This window comes from Panthera pardus, unplaced genomic scaffold (assembly GCF_024362965.1).
Source record: "Panthera pardus isolate Hobbes unplaced genomic scaffold, ASM2436296v1 HiC_scaffold_24, whole genome shotgun sequence".
Lineage (NCBI taxonomy): Eukaryota > Metazoa > Chordata > Mammalia > Carnivora > Felidae > Panthera > Panthera pardus.
The window spans coordinates 125028279-125050239 of NW_026526810.1; the positions used below are offsets into that span (position 1 = coordinate 125028279).

The following is a 21961-nucleotide window of genomic DNA, read 5'->3' on the forward strand; positions in this document are numbered from 1 at the left end:
TTAATCATTTGGGCGTGTTCCTAATCAGACCCCAGTGCTCTCCTGGATACAGGTGAATTTAAAGCTGGCCCCGGGAATTGATGAAGTCGTGGCTTTATTTTTACTTGAGGGATTTCGCCGGGCTTTGAACTAAATATTTTGTAAACTGTAAATCACTTTTGGAGTTTTGCTTAGAGTCTTACACTGTCTTTATCAGTTTGAATTTTTGGAGCCAGGGCCCTCTTTGTGTATCACGTAGTTCTTATTCTGGGGGAAAACTCCAATGACATTCTTGTTCAGGAAATTGAAGAAGGCCTGACCCTACTTTCCAGGACTGACTTCGTAGGTCTGCTGGAAAGGCATTCAATGGCTTACAAGGAAGTCAGGAAACAAGGACAAAATGAAAGAAAAGAGCATACGATGTAGAGAGTATATTGGCTTCTGAGGGCTGTCAGAAGAAATTACCTCTAACGCGGTGGCTTCCAACAACAGAAACCTATTCTTTCATTATTCTGCAGGCCAGAAGTTCAACATCAAGGTGTCAGTAGGATTGGTTCCTTCCAGGGTTTCTGAGGGAGAATCGTTCCATACCTTTCTCCTGGTTTCTGGTAGTTGAAAGCAATCCCTGGTGTTTTTTGGCTGGTAGACACATCCCTTCAATCTCTGCTCCATATGAAGACCTGGCCTTTCCCTCTGTGTGTTCCTGTGTCTGTGTTTCAAACTCCCTCTCCTTTCTCTTACAAGGATACCAGCCACTGAATTTAGGGCCCACCCTTCTGCCAATATGCAAATATTTTATCCAGAATGCCCTTAAGATCCTTAATGTAGTTACATCTGCAAGGGCCCTATTCCCAAATAAGGTCACAGTGCAGGTACCAGGGCCTAGGACTTGAACATATTTTGTGGGGGGTGGGGGAGCCATAATTCAACCCATGACTGAAGAGAATTCACCCGGGAAAACTCCTTCCTGCTTTGATTCTCCTAAAAGCTCTCCATATTTTGACCTGGACTCTCCTTCGGCCACAGAGGCAAACCCCTGCTTCTTTTTTTTTTTTAATGTTTATTTATTTTTGAGAGAGAGAGAGAGACAGAGCGTGAGTGGGGGAGGAGCAGAGAGAGAGGGAAACACAGAATCCGAAGCAGGCTCCAGGCTCTGAGCTGTCAGCACAGAGCCCGACACGGGGCTCAAACCCACGAACCATGAGATCATAACCTGAGCTGAAGTCGGACGCCCAACCGACTGAGCCACCCAGATGCCCCAAATCCCTGCTTCTTAAAAGCTTAACCCCCCTGCTTCAATAAAAACAGAATCTGAGATACCACGGTGAGGAGACTTTAGAGATTGAAGAAGAGAAAAATAACTAAGACACAAACCAGGAAGGAAGACTGGTCCTAAAATCCTAAGAGATCAAAATATGGAACAACCGATATATAGCACGGTCTCATTTTTTGACAAAGCAAAATTGCATATATATTCACAGAAAATTTCTGGGAGGATGTATCCCAAAAAGGCAGCAGAGAGGCTTATGTGGGGGGTTGGAGATTAAGGAATCTTAACATTTCTTCTTTATGTGTCTTTACATTTTGATAATTTTAGGTAATTTAAAAACACCTCTTTAAACATTAGAACTAATAGTTTATTAAAAGATAATGAGATCTCACGATGGCAAAGAATCACCCACCTGGTCTTCTCTTTCCCAGAGGCAACTGCACTGAAATCAAGTAGAGAAGGTAGAACAGGAGTCCGTTGGTGTCTCTCCCTGATCTCTTTTTACCACTATGAATTCCATGCACAATGTCCTGGTGTTTGGCCACCATGTGGGTGATCTTATTGAATTGTAGATGTGAGTGCTAAAAAAACCCCACCCATCCTCTTGTCTAACGTCCTAATTTTACAGATCAGGAAAGAGAGCCCTGGAGAGGGTGGCAGGCTCTCCCAAGGTCCCATGGACAGACGTGGAGCTGAGACCCCACGTGGGGCTCCTTCCCTTACCGCGGGGGGCTGCTGTCAAGGTCTTGGGCATGGACTACTGGACTAACATGAGTCAAGTGTCTCTTTCCAGTTTAACTACTAATGAATAAGCCACTTATGTATGCCTCTACCAGATACACATTTGTAAAGACTTATTCATTCAGCAATTATTGAATACTGGCACGCTGTCCCAGCATATGCTGGCCACTGGATATAGAGATGGCTAGATAAGTCTTCAGGATCTACCTAGTTAAGAAGAAACTGTAACCTAAATGTCCCCAGGCCTACCCAGGTTGTGGACGCAGAGTTATTTTAATATAAAGACCCAACTCTCCTTGATGGAAGTTCCCAGCTGCTATCCTGGGAATTCAACGTCCTCATGCTGGTAATTTTAGGAAGCCCCCAACACAGGGACCTGAGGTTTTGTGCTTTGCTGGGGGTGAGTCATAGTCCCCCCGCAGCGACTCTGCTCGTGCTCCCTGCTAGGGCCCATTTGGGAAGTCGATGGCCCAAAAACCATTTGAGGAAGTGTGGTAGTCAATTTCATGTGTCCATTTGCTTTGGTCATGGTACCCAGCTGTTCTGTGAAACATTATTCTAGATGCTTTTTTGAAGACATTTTAAAGATAAGATTAAAATTTTAATGAGTATACTTTGAATAAAGCAGATAACCCTCCCGACATTGTGAATTAAAGGCCATAATAGAAAACTGGCCTCTCCAGAGGAAGAGGGAATTCTGCCAGCAGACTTGGCCTTCAGACTTGAACTGCAACTCTTCTCTGGGTTTCTAGCCTGTTGGCCTACCCTGCAGATTTTGGACTTGCCAGCCTTTGCAATCATGTGAGCCAATTCCTTAAAATCAATCCAACTCTCTCTCTCTCTCTCTCTCTCTCTCTCTCGCCCTGGTCATAAATGTCCCAGCCACCTAGGGGTTTGTCAGAAATCTCTGTAGAGAGGAGGGCAGAGAGAGCCCAGTCCCCTTTTCCTCTCCTTGACTCTCAGAGCAACTTCGGGGACTCTTTTTTTTTAATGTTTATTTTGGAGAGAGAGAGAGACAGAGACAGAGAGAGAGAGAGAGACAAAGAGAGAGAGAGAGAGAGAGAGAGAGAGAGAGAGAGTGCAAGTAGGGGAGGGGCAGAGAGACAGAGGGAGACACAGAATTCGAAGCAGGCTCCAGGCTCTGAGTGGTCAGCCCAGAGCCTGATGCGGGGCTTGAACCCACAAACTGTGAGATGGTGACCTGAGCTGAAGTCTGATGCCCAACTGACCGAGCCAACCCGGCACCACTCAGAGATTCTTTTCAATAAGCATATTCCCAATGCACTTTTTTTCCCTCCCAGATCTAAATGATGAGGGTGATGCTGATGCTGTGATAGTGATATCATAAAACTAAAATTTACTGAGCACTGGTCAAGATGCTTTAGATGCAGCAACACATCCAACTCTCTGAAGATCAGAGCTGAGGCCTAGAGAAATTAAGAAATCGGCCCAAGATCATCTCTCTGGGGGATCGGAGAACTGGGTTTTGCATCAAGAAATCCCCTGACCAACAATGAAAAGTATTGTTAATTGAGCACTTATTATGTCCCAAGTGCTTTATATGGATCATCTTCTTGAGTTTTTACAGCAGCCCAACAACGCAGTGACAGAAGAAGAGAGGGCGGTCTAGGAAGTGTAACTCACTCCGTCCCCAAAACCAGCCGCACACGGACTCTACGAAGCAGTTGGGAGCCACTGCCAGTTCCGAACAGCGGAAAGATATGTTCGAAGCTGCGCTTTTGGAAAATCGGTCTGGCAGCAGCAGGGAAGATAGACTGTCTTTTCTCGGCTCAGCAGCACCAGCTGCAAGACCTGACCACGGAGCCAGCAAGTGCAGAGCCGGGGTTAGGACCACGTCGGTCCGACTGCTGGGCTGGGGCTCAAATCCCAGAAGGCAGGCCGACTAAGGCTGGATGAAGGCTTCTGGCTCCACAAGCCCCCTTTCCTCATCAGGGGCGCCCTGGCACGGCGTTCCTCTGCCGCCCTTCCTGTGGTTTTGAACCTTCCTATTGGCCCATCTCAGCAGCAAACAGTTCCTCTGAGTAGAATGTGCTCTGAAAAGCCCAAATCCACCACCAGCTGGAGCTGGGAGGGCTGCAATACTTCCTGTTGAATTGGGTCCTGGGGGCAGAAACCGCATTGCTATTTATACCCGAAGCTCTTTATTTGAGGTGCTTTACAAAACACAAAAGGCTAAGTCCTCTGTCTTCGAAGCCAACAGACCACAGACGCACGGAAGACAACAGAGAATAATGAGCTGCCTCCCCTCTTACACCGTCACTCCCTTTCTGCCCGAGCGGTTCCCTCTGCGGCCCCTTCTATTTCTTTCATTGCCTTCCTCTGAGCAGTCTTATTACTGAAATAGACTCCTAATTAACACATCAGGTTTCCCCTGTTCCAAAAAGTCTCTGAAATTTGCCTGTTCTGTGATGCTGTTCACTCAAAACACCCCCTGCTGTCTTTATTTTGTTCTGCTTTTTGTCCTGGCTCGTATCGTTTGTTTCTTTGTATTGAAAGCTTGTCAGCTCGCAGAACCTGGCACGTATTAATTAGGAGGATGGTCCGGTGCTCGACACAGCTTGATGGAAAGCAAGTCTGAGCGGGGACTTGGGCAGAGAATCAGAAAGAAGCTGAAGCGAACGAGCGGGGAGACGGCTTAAGACCGTGACCCAGTTTTCAGACCCGGGGCGCGACCAACAGTCAGCCTTCTGGCCTGTGACTCTTCACCTCAGCTAAGCCCATCTGCAACTTGCCCCGTAAGAGTGCACGTCGGGGGCACGTCTGTGCCTTTGCCCAGTGTGTCCCCCTCTGCCGGGACGCCCTGCCTTCTCTCTGCCACCTGAGTTTTGCTGGCGTTCAAGGCCAGAAGGAAATTTCATCTCCTCCGAAAAGCCTTCCACGGCTCGTCTAGTCCTAGTCAGCCACCGTCTTCATGACACCTTGACTGTTTTTGCATCACCGAACCTACCCCCTCGATCGTGTGGTCTTTTTGATGAGAATTGGCTCCGTGCCTCCAGTCCTCAAAGGGAAAGGGGGTTCTGCCAGACATGGGTGGAGTAAGAAAGAAGCTTGCTTAGCTGCTTCAGGTCAGACGGGTCTTCGAAGTCTTTGGAGCAGTCCCACACACAGCGCCCCCATCCCCACCCAAGAGGGACAAGTTCAGCAGACACAGATCCTAGAGGCGCTGGCCTCCAAGCATCGCTCAGGGGAATTGCCAGCCATTGTTTGGAAACAGAGCTGCCCTGGTGAGAAGCAGCTCAATTGTAAACCAGCTTCTGCAATTTGGTGTCTCCCTTAGACCCTTGGGCTCATCTCTGAAACATCGATTTCTTGTCCCGTCCACAGGCTTTAGTATGTGTAGTGAGCAGCACTGGGGCTCCACCTGCCCCCCTCAAAATCCTTTTTCCATTCTTAGATGCCCTGTTCTTGGCTTGTATGTTTGCTTCCAGCAGCTGGCACCCGTGAGGGACCCTTCAGAAGACTCCACTCAGAAGTGCCCGGAAACTTACACTTTCCTTGGAGGTGGCGGGGGGCGGCGCCTTGCTCAATGACTGACTGGTGCCCACCGTGAAAGTCCAGTTTTTGGCCCAGAGTGAGGACAAGTTCTGAGGCATAACTTGTATTCCACGACTCTCCCAGGGGCAGGCCAAGGCAGGGACTTGGTCTGAATGGCTCCTGGCTTGGCTTCTTCTTGTTCTCTGTCCTGACTATCTGTCCTTCCCACCTTTCCCTACCCCCACACACTGATTTGCCCTAGGGAACAGCTCCTCACACATGAATACGCCTCTCCAAGTTCATTTCTGGGCGAACTGACCTAATACCTATGGTGTGTCTCTCCATTGGCCATTGGCAGTCATGGCCCCTGCCTACACACTCTACCAGCTTCCGCTTTTTTTGAGGGACGATTGTCATTCACTCTGAGGTAGCCCTCAAGGACCTAACTCCCAGGCAAACCCTGTGCAGGTCAGGGAGCCCTCATTAAAGTTAGTTATACACGTCGCCCAATACAGTGAAAAATCTACCCAGTCATTCCTTGGTGATGTGATAACAGATACCCAGCCAGAAACTTATTTTTATTTATTCTCTTTACGATACGACACTCATTCTATTTTTTTCAGGCTTTCCTCATTTTAAAACATTTCTAGGCAATACACTTAAGGACATCAATGTACTAAAATGTCAGTTTGTGAAATAACAGAACCATTAGCATCCAAAGAATTCTTGGAGCTTGTACATATTATCCAAACAATGACTGTGGCTTCGGGTCATGGGCAAAGGTTTCATTTCATTTTAGCATCTCAAAGTTCGCAAAGATAGCCAATGAAATGTCACCATTCATCCGCCTAGGAAACAGTAGTAGCTTCCCCCTAAGTCACTTTGGATGCCGCCCAGGCAGTTACTGATAGATTTCATTCCTCTTTTTATTTTGTTAAAAAGTTTATTTATTTATTTTGAGAGAGAGAGAGAGAGAAGGGGGCGAGGCAGAGAGAGAGGGAGAGAGAGAGAGAACCCCAAGCAGCCTCCGCGCTCAGCACAGAGCCTGATGTGGGGCACAATCCCACGAACCATAAGATCATGACCTGAGCCGAGATCAAGAGTCAGACACTTAACCGACCGAGCCACCAAGGCGCCCCTCATTCGTCTTTTTAGACGCCACATTCTTGATAATGTGACTCAGGAATGCGGCTGCCACACTGGCCCTGCCCTAAACTCTCCTGAGAAGCTATCTCAAGTAACGAAGCAAAGGGAAAAAATTACTTTCCTGTCCTAGGTCACAAGTCCCTAAACTCTTCCTAACTTTATCGTTAAACCTACCCCTAAAATCCCACCACCATTTCTCACCTTTGCTGCAGGTGCACACATTCACTTCCGACGCCCTAAGCCCCAGGCCAGGTCTCGTTGTTCTTTGTTTCCCAGCCAGCGGCCAGGGTCACGCCTGTCAACCGCAGCAATCACGCGAGGACTGGAAGTCACGGACTGCTTTGAATCAAGCCAGGCAAATAGGGCTTGCGCAAGACTCAACCTATTCGTGGATCCGGACACCTTGGCAGAGTAGAGCCTGAACGGGCAACTGTGATGTAGTTTTCTGAAATGTGATTTCTCAAACTCCTTTAGCTATCTGCCGTAAGGTGCATTTGGGTTTTCTTTCTAGCCCTATTGTTTTATAATTTGATGCCTCTTCCTGCCTGATAAATTCAAGTTTTCGGGAACTTAAGCACTTAATACTTTAGATTTCTCAGAAAGGGAGTTTATTAGGAAACCTCGTGTTTACTCAAGTATGCGAGAAGGCCACTTGGCCAGCAGGCTACATGCGATTCCTTGAAATTCTGTTCCATGGACTCCAGGGAGCTAAATGTAACATTTAGTCATCAATAGGATAATTTAGGCTCATTCTTTCTACTTGCCTTCTTAAGAAGGGATTGGAGTTCATGCCGGTATTCTCTAGAAAATGGAAGTGACTTCCCGCCCTGTAAAGGTATGTTATTATGGAAAGAGCCCCTATTTCCTGCGTTGGCTTCCTCTATGTCTTTGGATTTAGGCGCAGTGTCTTTTCAGACGCGCTGACTTTTTATGGCTTCAGCAAGGTAATAGTGTATAAATGCCGTTGGCCGTTTACCATTTGGGATTCAGCTCCACGTCTGGATCTTGTTATGTAGGCATTTTCAGAGCATTATAGCTCAGCTGTGAAAGCACTCTGGCTTAAAGTGAAAATGCAGTAGAACCTTGCTAATCTAACAATTTAATAACACTTGCCACCCTTTCACAGCAAGGACTTAATAGCCAGACTCAAAAGTGAGGCTTCGCGTTTTCGGAATGCACGGAACACATTCCACTGATTGTGTTATAAATAATCTCGAACTCTGCTTATTAAAGCAAATGAAGCAACATTACTGCTGCAACTGTCCTTCTAATTCAGCCATCGAGGATCGCCTCCAAATCCTTGACTGAGAACTTGACCGAAGCCTGCTGGCTTATGCTCTGCGTTCTATCCTTTGGTACCAAGACTGGAAAAGGTATTGTGGTCCTTTGTGCATTTGGTTTCTTCGGGTGTCTGAAGACAGTCTTTAGGGGAATGTTCAAACACACTTTAGATACAGGAATCCAAGGACTAAGGACTTTATTCACACATATATGATTCTCATTATTTGGCCAGAACAGGTTAGTCCGTTTTCTGTCCCTGGGGGCGGAAGGCGGTGAGGGAAGGTTTCATATTAGTATTAAAGTTGTTTCCAATGATCTCTAATGATTTTCACGGCATAGACAGGTTACCTTTGTTCATGCTTAGGTCATACTTACCATGCCCCCCTTCATAAAACAGATACTGAGTTTCAAAGAGAAGAAAGACTGAAAAAGTGATCGAGTGTTATTTTTGAAATGTAACTGACCTCAGCTAAAATTTTACTAACTCTAATTAGGTTCTTTCAGTAGGAAGTTTCTGTGTGTGTGTGTGTGTGTGTGATATCTTTATACTCTTTCACATGAGGAAACTTTTTACGGATCCTGGAAGGCAGCCCTCAGTCACAAAGTTCAGCGGAGATAGAGTGAAGATTGATGCTTGGTGTTTACAAGTTCCCATGAAAATGGCTACTAATCTATTCAATGGATATGTTTTCTACTGAGTATTGTGCTTGCGTCTGAGTACAACATAAATGCGCTATAAAAATGGATGTGGCCATTTTAAGCACCTTAAGAAATACCTTGATGGTTTGTAGTATAATCCAGTGTCCTGGCCCCTGTACATGGGGCTTGAGAATGCCCAGTCTGATTAATTCAGGAGAAGGTCTGCGTATGTATGGTGCGTAGGAAGTGCTTTGTGGACGTCCCTTATTTTGGGACAACAAGTTGCTCAAAACTTCCAAAGTAATTGCTATTCGCTCTCTTGTAACTTTGTCAAACAGGGAAGGGACACCTCAGAGTTTCCCCTGACTCGGGCTGTCCCAAGTGATGTCAATTTAACACCACTCCTTATGAATAAATACAGACCAGACCATCTTAACCCACGTTTTTCTTCAAGAAAAGGGTATTCTTTCATATATACAAATCGAGCCAGATATTTCCCTTGTTATAAATTCAGCATCAGTGAATGTAGCAGTAGAAGTCTTGGCAGTAATCCAGTATTCCAAACAATTCTTAGCTGATACCTTAACCCTTGAGAGAAGGAATTGCTAAAAAAAATACATCAGTGGAGAGTAACCTCTGGGGTCTGCATCTTAACTATTCTGAGAAACTTTGCTGGGTTTCATGATTAGTATAATCTTTCCCACTGAATTCTTGGGAGTCTACGGAAAATCTGTTGTAAATTTTAAAATAATCCTTTAAAAACATATGTGAGATTATGCCTCCGACTTGCTCAAAATGCTCCTATGACTTCCTATGACAGTGAGAAGAAAAGAAAAAAATTAAGTTCTCACCTCACCTCCAAGGTTCCTCATGAGCTGGCCTCTGCCTGAACCTGTGACAAACTTGCCCTCCGTCACTGAGCTCTGGCCATCATCCCTGCCTTGACATTCCAGCCTCGAACCTGTGCACTCACTGTCCCCCCTGCCAGAGGCGCTGTCCCCCCAGGAAGGCTCACCCAACAGCTATGACTTGTTCCTCATTCAGGTCTCTGTTCAGATGTCTCCTCTTCTCAGAGAGGTCTTCCCTGAGTCCCCTGCTCTGGGCTGAGTTGTGTCCTCCCAAAACTCATGTGTTGAAGCTCTCTCTCTCTCAATATCTCAGAATGTGGCTTTATTTGCTGACAACGCCTTTAAAAATGTGATGAAGTTAACATGGGTTTGTAAGGGTGACACTAATCCAACATGACCGGTGTCCTTATAAGAACAGGAGATTGGCACAGACCGAGACCTCAGACATGCACGTGCAGGGAGGAAACCAAGTGAACACAGAGCAAGGAGACGGCCATCTGTCCTCCAAAGGGAGGCTTCAGAAGAAACCAAACCTGCCTATACCTTGATCTTGGACTTCCAACCTCTAGAACTATGAGAAAGTACATTTGTGTGGTTTAAGCCCCCTAGTCTGTGATACTTTGTTATGGCAGCCCCCCCCCCCCCCCCCCCCCCCACTGACTGATGCGCTGGCCAATCTGGCCAATCTAAAAGCCCTCCCCCGACTCTGCCCCACACCCTGCTTTACATTTCTTCATAGAACGTGATGTATGACCCTATTAATTAATTAATATATTTCTTTATTTTGACATATATGTATAATTGACATATAACATATTAGTTTCAGGTGTACAACGTAATGATTTGACAGGTATGTATATTTTGCCAAATGATCACAAGAAGTCTAGTTAACATCTGTCCCACACATAATGACACACGTAATTACATTTTTTTTCTTACAGTGAGAACTTCTGAGATCCACTCTCTTAGAAACTTTTTTTTAAGTGTATTTATTTACTTTTGAGAGAGAGAGAGAGAGAGAGAGCACAAGCAGGGAGGAGCAGAGAGAGAGAGGGAGAGAGAGAATTCTAAGCATGTCCCCACACTATCAGCCTGGAGCCGATGTGGGGCTTGAACTCACGAACCCATGAGATTCAGGACCTGAACCGAAATCAAGAGTCGGACGCTTAACTGACTGTGCTACCCAGGCACCAGAGAAACTTTCAAATATATATGTTATTAATTAATTGCCATCACCAGGCTGTACATTACAACCCAAGACTTGCTTATTTTATATTATACCTGGAAGTTTGTACCTTTGACCACCTTCATGTATGATAGGTGTTCAGTAAATGCTTGATAAATGAATTAATAAATATATTAAACAACGTGCAGTAGCCTAACTCTCCAATACCTATACTAGAAGTGTTGAGTCGTGTAAACATGGATATTGAAGTCCTGTGTTTAAATCAAAATGAACCAACTTACTTCCTAAATGTATATTAACTTGGATTGGAATGACTATAATTTTGGCAGGCACCTGGAAAATGACATTGAAATGAACCTGAGAACCAGAGAGGTACTAGATGGAAGCTGTGTATATGCAATCAAATTCAAGAACATAAAATGTTTTTTTCCTGCTTTCATGGTCATTGTACTGTACTTGGAATAATTAGGAAAAAACACACCACAAAGAAGCTAATGTTCAAAAAGGCAGAGATCCTGGAAAGTCTTTGAACCCCTCCCCAGAAATAACTTCACCCAATAAGATTAAAATTCCAGATCAAAGTTAGCAAAAATACAGAAAGGGAAGGAAGACAGTTGTGAGACTTCCTGTTCCCACACACGTTTACCACCGCACAAATGCTTAATAAACGTGGGGTTCCCACAGCAAGTAATTTCCACTTTCACCACCTATAGGGAATAGCATTACATCACTGTCCCTGGAAAAATCGCTGAGGTTTCCATCACTCGTGACCTGGTTGGTCTAGGGGCAGATAAACAACAGAGAAGAAATAATACATACAGAAGGATGGATCTTCACTGTCATATAATCAATCAGCAAGCATGTATTGACTACCTGCTACTACTTAAAATTCTGTCCATGGTGTTATAGGAAAATCCAACATTAAATGCAAAAGCTTCATGTGATTTACAAAGTCAAGCAAACCCACAGTAAATGGCAACGGACATAAGCCTTTGGCCGAAATGTTAAGCGAGGGCCCTGACGCTGATTCACTTCTGTATTTTAAGATCCCCATGTATGGTTAGGGCTCCGTCTGTATCTGTTGAATGAATATCAAAATGAAAGTAAAAATATGGCAGTGACTCGGTGTCTTAGGTGATCCATGAGTCATGAATTCAAAGCTGTTAGAATCTTTAGGAGAACTTTGGTCAGCAAGCTTTGTAGGGAAAACACAGGATGCTGGATATCCAATCCAATAAAATGGAGATTCCCTGCACTCCAGCTTGAAATCAGATGATATTCAGGATCTATCTACCGTTGACTGATTTACTGGCCTCAATAGCGAATGTTACATCGGTCGGCCCTGCACGCACGCACACCCTCCTTCTTTGGATAATAGCATCTGAGTTGGCATTTTTTCCACCCTGGGTTCACACAGTTGAGCCAAGCCCCTCGCTAACCCCCAGACACGAAGATGAACAATTGGCTCGGGTCAGGACAATGCAGGGTTTCCTTCCACTTGACCACAGTGATTGGTTTAGGTATATTGGGTGACTCAAGATAGGCTTATGAGACACAATTGCAAAATTCAGGATTCATGCTGGGACTACTAAGGTGGGGAAAAGCTCTGTCTTCCTACCAGAATTTAAACTTTTGGATGTAGGTTTGATGCTAGACATTTTAACTTTGTCAGCAGAGAGGTAAGCAGACTCTAGAGGTGCAAAAAAGCGTGTGTGTGTATGAGTGTGAGAGAAAGACAAACAGACAGATTAACCACCATTTGGTCACCTGGATACAGCTGTGCCTGCAACTGGCTATACCCCATGGTCACCAACAAGTTCCCATGCTTACCTCAGCAAATTTGAGGCATTTCCCATGGCTTCCTAGCAAAATAACTTGAATAAGACAGCAATGCAGAGCAAGCCTCACACTAGTCTGACTCTCAGTGGGACATTCCCTGGTGAAAGTGGGTGTCACGAGAAAGGAATTCAAGTTTAGGGATGAGCGCGTAACAGTGAAAGGGACCTCCCCACTCCGTGCCTGAGGTTTCTCATCTGTGAAATGGGAATAGTCAGAAAACCTGCCTTATTGTGGAGGATTAAGTAAATCAGTACGTGAATAGTGCCCCAAATATTAACCAATATTGTTATTATTGTTATTCCCATTTTATTATGTCAATGCCAGAGTTCTGTTGCTCTATGTAAAGGCACCACTTTGGCATCATATTTGAACTGTTACCAAGTTGAATGAACTATCCATGGGGGTCTATTAATTATTGGGTAAAATAATCATTTATTCAATCATTCAGAAAGAAAGTCTGTGTCCAGGTCTGGGATTTGGCCTAACGCTTGAATTCACTTGAGCACCCATGGATAAACAGAGGGTCCCTGGAGGACAGGTTACTTTTTTTTTTTTTAATGTTTATTTATTTTTGAGAGAGAGAGAGACAGAGCGTGAGCAGCGGAGGGGCAGAGAGAGAGGGAGACACTGAATTTGAAGGAGGCTCCAGGCTCCGAGCTGTCAGCACAGAGTGCGACGCGGGGCTAGAACCCACAAACCGTGAGATCGTGACCTGAGCCGAAGCCCAACACTTAACAGACCGAGCCACTCAGGTGCCCCTTAGGACAGGTTACATATAACTGAAAGAGCCTGTAAGGACCAGGAGGCCTGGGGCTCTGTCTGCAGCCGCAGAACCAGCCAAAGGTCCCCTCTCCTCGGAATCCAACGGGGAAAAGGATAATGGTAGCTTTAGCATGAATCTTGAAGCTGTTGTAAAAGAAAATAACAGTGTCGGTAATTTCTCCTTCCTGTTTAAGCACTTGGTGAGGTGCCGTCCCCTAAAGTCAACTGGGAAGTAAGAAAAAAACACATTCACACTCCAGCATACCGACAGACCCACAGGCCCCCTTGGCCGAAGATTTCTAGCACAAGGAAGTTCTCTTAGAGCAGAGTTGGGGGACCCGGGCCAGACTGCAATATATGAATTTCCCTCTGATGTGGAAAAACAGGGAAAGGAAGGAAGGAAGGAAGGAAGGAAGGAAGGAAGGAAGGAAGGAAGGAAGGAAGGAAGGAAGGAAGGAAGAAGAAGGAAAGGAGGAAGGAAGGAAGGAAGGAAGGAAGGAAGGAGGAAAGGAGGAAGGAAGGAAGGAAGGAAGGAAAGAAGAAGGAAAGGATGAAGGAAGGAAGGAAGGAAGAAGAAGGAAAGGAGGAAGGACGGAAGGAAGGAAGAAGGAAGGAAGGAAGGAAGGAAGGAAGGAAGGAAGGAAGGAAGGAGGAAAGGAGGAAGGAAGGAAGGAAGGAAGGAAGGAGGAAAGGAGGAAGGAAGGAAGGAAGGAAGGAAGGAAGGAAGGAAGGAAGGAGGAAAGGAGGAAGGAAGGAAGGAAGGAAGGAAGGAAGGAAGGAAGGAAGGAAAGAAGAAGGAAAGGATGAAGGAAGGAAGGAAGAAGAAGGAAAGGAGGAAGGAAGGAAGGAAGGAAGGAAGGAAGGAAGGAGGAAAGGAGGAAGGAAGGAAGGAAGGAAGGAAGGAAGGAAGGAAGGAAGGAAGAAGGAAAGGATGAAGGAAGGAAGGAAGGAAGGAAGGAAGGAAGGAAGAAGGAAGGAAGAAGGAAAGGAGGAAGGAAGGAAGGAAGGAAGGAAGGAAGGAAGGAAGGAAGGAAGGAAGAAGGAAGAAGGAAAGGAGGAAGGAAGGAAGGAAGGAAGGAAGGAAGGAAGGAAGGAAGGAAGGAAGGAAGGAAGAAGGAAAGGATGAAGGAAGGAAGGAAGGAAGAAAGGAGGAAGGAAGGGAGGAAGGGAGGAAGGGAGGAAGGAAAAAAGTCAAAAACATATGGAGGTTCTCTTTGCAAACCTTTTAACTCTCCCCTCCCCCCCCTTCCTCTTTGTCTATTGTAGTAATATACACAGTATACAATTTACCATCTTAAACATTGGAAAGCATACACTCCCCGGGGAATTGGTAGATTCACCATGTTGTGCAACCGGCACCCACTCCCTCTCCAGAGCTTTTCATCTTCCCAAACTGAAACTTTCTACCCATTAAACAGCAACTTCCCATCCACCCTCCCCCCCTCCCCCCCCCCCACCCCCACCCTGAACACCACCATTCTACATTCCGCTTCTACGAATTTGATTAGTCTAGGGACCTCACATTAGGGGGGTCACAGAGTATTTGTATTTTTGCCACTGGCTTTATGTCACTTAGTGGGATATCTTCAAGGTCTGTTCATGTTGTAGCACCTGTCAGACTTTCCCTCTTTCTTCAGACTCGATAATAGTCTGTTATATGTACCATGCTGACTACATTCTGTTTACCCATATCTAGAGATGGACACTTAGACTGCTCCTACATTTCAGCTATTGTGAATAGCGTTCCTATGAACATGGGTGTACAAATATCTGTTCAAGTCCCTGCTTTCCATTCTTGTGTGTGTGTACCCCGCAATGACATTGCTGGCTGGGTCACAGGGTAATTCTATGTTTAATTACTGGAGGAGCCATCATATTGTTTTCCACAGCAGCTGGACTATTTAACATTGCCACCAGCAATGCAGAGTGGTTTCAATGTGTCCACATCTTCACCAACATTGGTTATTTTCCGTTTTTTAATTTTTTTAATGTTTATCTTTGAAGGAGAGAGAGACAGAGCGTGAGCAGGGGAGGGGTAGAGAGAGAGGGTGACACCGAATCCCAAGCAGGCTCCAGGCTCTGAGCTGTCAGCACAGAGCCCGATGCGGGGCTCGAACCCACAAATCACGAGTTCACGACCTGACCTGAAGTTGGATGCTCAACCGACTGAGTCACCCAAGCCCCTCTTTGCTCATTTTTAATCAGGTTGTCGGGTTTTTTTACTGTTGAGTTGTAAGAGTTCTTTATATATTGTGGTTATCAACCCCCTTATCAGATATATAATTTACAAGTATTTTCTCCCATTTCATATGTTGCCTTTATTTTTTATCATTTTTTAAAATATTTATTTTTTGAGAGACCGAGAGAGACAGAGCATGAGCAGGGGAGGGCCAGAGAGGCAGGGAGACACAGAATCTGAAACAAGCTCCAGGCTCTGAGCTGTCAGCACAGAACCCAATGCGGAGCTCAAACCCACAAACCACAAGATCATGACGTGAGCCGAAGTCAGACGCTCAACCGACTGAGCCACCCAGGCGCCCCTCGTATGTTGCCTTTTTGCTCTGTTGATAGTATCCTTCTATGTACAGAAGTTTGGTTTTTTTTTTGTTTTTTTTTTTTAATTTTTTTTTTTCAACGTTTTTTATTTATTTTTGGGACAGAGAGAGACAGAGCACGAACGGGGGAGAGGCAGAGAGAGAGGGAGACACAGAATCGGAAACAGGCTCCAGGCTCCGAGCCATCAGCCCAGAGCCCGACGCGGGGCTCGAACTCACGGACCGCGAGATCGTGACCTGGCTGAAGTCGGACGCTTAACCGACTGCGCCACCCAGGCGCCCCTGTACAGAAGTTTTAAATTTTGATGTAGACCTCTTTATTTTGTCTTTGGTCACCTATGCTTTAGGTGTCATATCCATAAAATCGCTGTCTATTTTATGTCATGTCTCTGTGCATTCTTCAAAGTTCTATAGTTTTAACTCTTATATTTAGGTCTTTGATTTTTGGGGGGGGTCTTTGATCCATTTTGAGTGAATTTTTGTATGTGGTGTCAGGGTCAACTTCATTCTTTTGCATATGGCCATCCAGTTTCCCCATCACCAATTGTTGAAAAAGAAAACCACACTATGTTTATTTTCAAAATCACTCATAACTGTGGATTTTAAAATATTTTCTCAGGTCTTTCAGTTTTGTTCTGCGTATTTTGAAGCTCTGTGATTAAATATTTAGTATTGTTATGCTGTCTTATTGAATTGATCTTTTATCATTGTGAATTGTACCTCTCTTTCTTTGGTTATATTCTTTATCCTTAAGTTCACCTTGTCTGATATTAATATAGCCACTTCAGATTTCTTGTTATTATTTGCATAGGATATCTTTTTCCATTCCTTTCTGTTAATCTTTGTTATATGTAAATTAGATCTCTTGTGGGCAATGTTTAATTGGGTCTTGCTTTCTTATCCAGTCTGACAATCTCTGACTTTTAATTAAAATGTTTCCATTTAATGTAGTTACTGATATGGTTGGATTTAAGTTTACCATCTTGCTATTTTGTTTTTTACTTGGTTATCTATTATTTCCACACACACCCTGTCTTTCATTGCTTTCTGTTGGATTGAGTATTTTTCTCTCTACTGGCTTATTATCAATATCTACCTGCTTTATTTTTCGGTGGAGTAGGGTATAGAGTTCACAATATGCAGCTTTAACATCACGGTCTACTTTCAAATCATGATATATCTTGCACTGTACAACCCAAGAATCTTACAATAATGTACTTCCATTTCACTCTTTGGGTCCCTTATGCAACTGTTGCCAAACATATATTTTCTCTTTATACACACATTGTCCACTTCCAATGTTCTTTCCTTTGTACAGATCCAGATTCGAACTGGTATCACTTTCCTCTGCCTGAAAAGCTTACCTTAACATCTCTTATGGTATAGGTCTCCTAGAGGAAAAGCCTTTGTTTGCTTTCATTTTTGTAGGTTAGTTTTTCTAGATATAGAATTCTACTTTGACCTTTTTTTCCTTCCAGCACTGTGACCATGCATTTTCATTGTCTTCTGGCTTGCATTGTTCCTGATAAGAAGTCTGTGGATATTCTTGTCCTTGAGCCCTGTTTATAACGTGTCTTTCTCTGGCTTCTTTTAAGAACATTTTCATCACTGGTTTTCAGCAACATGATTGTGATGTGTTGTGATGTGCTTTTTAAAAAAAAATGTTTTTTAACATTTATTTATTTTTGAGACACAGAGAGAGACAGTGTGGGCAGGGGAGGGGCGGAGAAAGAGGGAGACACAGAATCCGAAGCAGGTTCTAGGCTCTGGGCTGTCAGCACAGAGCCCGACGCGGAGCTCAAATTCACGAACCGCGAGATCATGACCTGAGCCGAAGCTGGACGCTTAACCGACTGAGTCACCCAGGCGCCCCGTGATGTGCTTTTATTTGTATTTTTTCTGCTTAGTATTTATTGACCCCCTTTGACCTATGTTTCTACTTATTAAATTTGAGTAACTTTTGGCCATTATTTCTTCCAGTAGATTTTCTGTTGCCCCTTTTCTAGGGCTCCCATTTCACTATTGATCTTACCCTGCAGGTCACTAAAGTTATTTTTATTTTTTTCAGATTTTTTTTCCTCTGTGTGTTTCAGTCTAGTTTCTTTTATTATTTCTTCAAGTTCACTGATCTTTTCTTCTGTAGTGTCCCATCCCTTATTAAACTTATCCATTGAACTTGTCATTTCATTTGGTTCCACTGAAATTCTATTCATCTTTTATATAGTTTGCATTTCTTACCTCATTTCATTTCCTCTTGACCGTATTTATAAGAACTATTTTAAAGTCCTTGTTTGATAATTCTATTATTGCTATCATTTCGGGGTCTGTTCCTATTGATTATTTTTCCTCTGGTTACGAATCATATCTTCCTGCTTCTTTGAATGTCTAGTAACTTTTGATTGTGATTATAAACAGCTCACTATTTTGTGCCTGGATCGTGTTGTCTTTCTTTAAAGGGGTTTGGAATTTATTTTGGCAAGTGTTAATTTACTTGTAGATTAACTTAATTCATTTGAACTTATTTTACAGCTTTGTTAGGTTGGATGTAAAGTATCCATTACCTTAGAGCTAGTTTATCTCTCGTACTATGGCATGACTTCTGAGGTCTCTAATAAGTGCCTCGGTGGTTGCAGTAAGCAGAATAAAGCCCTCCTGAAATGTCCACGTCTTGGTCCCTGCAACCCGGGAATATATTAGGATACATGACAAGGGGGGAGTTAAGGGAGCAGCCAGAATTAAGTTTCCCGACCGGCTGACTTTAAAATGGGAAGATTGTCTTGGCTTATCCAACGGTTTTTAAACACTGACGAGGGAGGCAGAGGACAGAACTAGACAGGGAGAGAGTGTAAGGATTCAGCTCAGTGTTGTTGACTTTGGAGGTGGAAAAAGGGGGCCGCGAATCAAGGAAAGCAGGCGGGCTGAAGCAGGTGAAAGACGCAAAGATGCGAATTCTTCCTTAGATCCTCCAGAGAGGAATGCACCGTGCCAACACTTTGATTTTATGCCAGTGAGATCTGCATCAGACTTCTGACTTCCAGAACTGTAAGATAATGAATTTATGCTGTTTGAAGTCACTCAAGGCATAACACTTTTTTACAGGAGCCATAGAAAACAAAGAGAGTGGTCAGTGAGCTTTCTCCACCTCGACTAGCTGGAACTCAGGTAATTGTCTCCCGGATAATTGCGAATGCTGAGAAACTTTCAGTTTATAGCTCCCCGATAGTCCTTCCCGCCTTGTTTTGTTCCTCTTCTCTCAGGGATTATAGGCCTGCTGTCCAGGGTCTGGAAATAACTGCATCATATGTTTTATGAGTGTGTCTAGTTGTTTCTGGCAGGAGGAAAACAAGGAGATTGGTTATTCCAGTGTGACTAGACTAGGAGGGACACGTAGTCAGGCCATAACAGTGCTTCCATAGAAGTTACTGGTTTCCAAAAAGATTGGGAATATTTTCTCCCTCTGCTTCTATGGCCCACTGGCTATCCTTTATCATTTAATGCCAGCAGCAAATATTTAATGAAGTAAATTTGATTTGCTGGATAGTGTACCAGGATATGGTTAGGATACAGTTCTGGCCCTCGAGGGCCTTTCTTTTTGTCGTGAAATTCTATTTTTGAAATATTATAAAGTATTAACTGATTTTTAATGTGTGCTCAGTCCCTTCTTCTACCCATTGCCCCACAGATGGCTTTCCATACACCGTGGACTCTCACACAAGCCTCTTTATCGTCACACACATGAAAGCAACACGAAAATGCTGAGGTTGGGACCAACGGCGGGAAGCCTTACAATCAAGAATGAGAGAAAACTACACACTTAACTACCAATGAAACGCCAAGCAGAAACGAAGATGTCCTCACCAGACGATGGTCTTGAAGACCACAAGCTCAGCTCCACAGCCCAGAACTTAGACACAACTCCTAAGGAAATTAGGAAAACCTCAAATTAACTAGAATTCCTATTCTGCTGTGCCAGTAGCATGGAAACTCAAGAAAGAAATTAAATTTAAAAAATCACATTTCTTGCACCCTGAAATCAATACCTACAATATTGCCCAACTGGGGAAGCAGGACATTTCCATAAAAAGAGAGGCACTGTCATTGGCTAGTAGATACGGGGAGTAAATAAGCTATATAGCAGACACTTTCTACAGAAATTCAAGGCCTCTGCAGCCCACAGAGGTGGAGAGAACATCATGGGTGGCGGCGGCCTTCTTGTAATATTAACCGACCAGAGTGGTTAAGGTGATGCATAGTGCCCAACAAACCAGGTGTTATAATAAGGAAACCCCAAATGAATTTTTTTTAATGTTTACTCATTTTTGAGAGACAGAGAGAGACAGAGCACAAGCGAGGGTAGGGCAGAGAGAGAGAGAGAGAGACACAGAATCCAAAGCAGGCTCCAGGCTCTAAGCTGTCAGCACGGAGCCCGACGAGGGGCTCAAATTCATGAACAGTGAGATCATGATCTGAGCTGAAGTCAGACGCCTAACTGACTCAGCCACCCAGGCGCCCCAGGAAACTAATGATAATAGGAGTTTACTCCCTGCATATATAATAGATTAACAGGGGTAATCCTGTTTGGTAGGTGGTTTCTTCCACATGGTCATTCAAGGCCCCAGGATGTTAGGTCTCCCCAGCACAAGGAGGGATCTTGTCACAACACAGAGAATTACTAATGGAAGAAATCATCCTAGTTCCCATCTGCCTAGTGCCTCTTGAGTGCCGGGCACTGCGCATTCAACCCTCACAATAGTCCTTTGTGAAGAAGCGAGGGCTTGGAAAGGCTTGCACCCGATTCTGGCGAACCCCAAGCCAGACTCTTAATCATTCCACTCTCCATCAGCTTTTTGATTTATGCTGACGTTGCATTCCTGAGAAGTGACAGCTAATTCAAAACCATGTGAAGCAAAAATGAATTTTCTTACCAGAAATGAAGGAAAAGCGAAGCAGGAGAAATGCTCCAGTAGATTGCAAAAGATTCTAGTCATGCAAATGTTTTCACCATATTGCATTAATGTGAGCAGTAAAGAAACAGTTTATGGGGGAAAATTGAATATATTAAAATTTATTCATGGAATAACAACGAGAAAAAAAATAGCCACTCGCTAATGGAGGACTGGCCAATACAGCCTGCAAAGGCTGGTATACAAGTCTGGAGTTTCTACACTGTAAGAATTCTAATGTATAAAGACTTTCTTCATGTCAGTGGTATTCTCAACTGAACACCCATTATTCTTGGTGGCCCTGCTTAACTATTTTCTTAGCTTTTTCGTCAGAGCAAAGCATATGGCTGAAGCCTGTGGAAATAGTAACTACTACTAATTATTAATAATAGTCAAGAGTGCTACGTGCAGACACTATTCTAAACACGTGCCTTTCTTCACTGGGTCTTCAGGTTCATCCAATAGGATAGCTTCTTTAGTATCCCCATTTTGCAGATGAGGGAACTGAGGCACCGAGAGATTGAGTAACTTCCTATGATGGTTACTTTTATGTGTCCATTTGGTTGGGCCAACTGGCGGAAGTGGCTGGGCCACAGAACCCACATGGTTGGTTAAACATTATTCTGGATGTTTCTATGAGGGTGTTTCTGGATGAGATTTACATTTAAATCTGTGGACTTTGAGTAAAGCAGATTGCCCTCCATGATGCCGGGGAGGCTTTATCCAATCAACTGAAAGCTTGAATAGAACAAAAGGCTGACCTTTCCAAGAGCAAGAAGAAATTCACCAGCAGACTGCCTTTGGACTTCATCTGCAGCATCAGCTCTCCCTAATTCACTAACAGACTGCCTTTGAACTTGAACCGCCATTCTTTCCTGTGTCTGCAGCCTGCCAGCCTCCCCTATCAGATTTTGGACTTGCTAACCCACCGTGATCACATAAGCAGATTGCTTAAAATAAATCTCTCTCTCTCTCTCTCTCTCTCTCTCTCTCTCTCTCTCGCTTTCTCTCTCCCTCCCTCTCTCTATCACATCCTATTGGTTTTGTTTCCCTGGAGAACCCCATGTCCCCACCTAACACACTTACTTGCCTAAGGTTACATACCCAGTGAATGGTAGAAACGGCTTCCAGTCCTGCAGTCTGGTGCCAGAATCCATACTCTTGATGGGAACTGTCCTGTGAGCCTTTTCTCAGTGCAGTTGGGAACCTCTGGGTTTTTTTGTTTGTTTGCTTGTTTTAATTTTTTTAACGTTTATTCATTTTTTGAGAGGGCATGA

At 44.2% G+C, this 21961-nt stretch overlaps 1 long non-coding RNA gene across 1 annotated transcript; it reads left to right on the forward strand.

The window, feature by feature from the left end:
- The first annotated feature begins 5733 nt into the window (after positions 1 to 5733).
- LOC109274442 (uncharacterized) lies at positions 5734 to 21612 on the forward strand. Its single transcript, XR_002083620.2, has 2 exons — positions 5734 to 7466; positions 19424 to 21612. It is a non-coding gene; the product is annotated as an uncharacterized LOC109274442 (long non-coding RNA).
- The last annotated feature ends 349 nt before the right edge of the window (positions 21613 to 21961 follow it).